Below are 634 nucleotides of genomic sequence, written 5' to 3'. Positions count from 1 at the left end.
GGGGGCCCAGAACTGGACACAATATTCCAGATGCAGCCTCAGCAGGCCAGAGCAGAGAGGGAGGAGAACCTCTCTCAACTACTAACCACAGCCCTTCTAATCCACCCCAGAAGGGCATTGACCTTCTTGGCCACAAGAGCACATTGCTGGCTCACGGTCAGCCTCCCCATCCACCAGGACCCCCAGGTCCTTTTCCCCTTCACTGCTCTCCAACAGATCAGTCCCCACCTATGCTGCTCCATGGGGTTGCTCTTTCCCAGGAGCAAGACCCTACACTTGCTCTGGTGGAATTCCACTAACATTTCTCCCCTGCCTGAATGAGAGGCAAGCCTAAAAATCTGACTTAAATCAGCCTTTCAGAGGAGCATACAAACCTCATTTGACAAAGAAAAGCCAATTGGATTTAGCTGTTTCATTGTATTGAGCATCTTTTTTTAGTGATGAGTCAGAAAGCTTATGAGGCAAATTCCAAGCTGCTCTCATAGAACATAAGCAATGTAAGTGAATCACCTGCTGTCTCCCAAACATTCCTCCCTCATGAATTAAAAAGTACCATTGATGCACCATGACCATAAGCAGAAGGTACCTGAGCCATTTCAAGACAATCAAGGTGCAGTGTCCAAAGAATTGCTGG

Source organism: Melanerpes formicivorus, unplaced genomic scaffold (assembly GCF_026170545.1).
Source record: "Melanerpes formicivorus ecotype bairdi unplaced genomic scaffold, bMelFor1.0.p_v2 SCAF_2, whole genome shotgun sequence".
Lineage (NCBI taxonomy): Eukaryota > Metazoa > Chordata > Aves > Piciformes > Picidae > Melanerpes > Melanerpes formicivorus.
Note: the sequence above shows the minus strand (reverse complement) of the source record.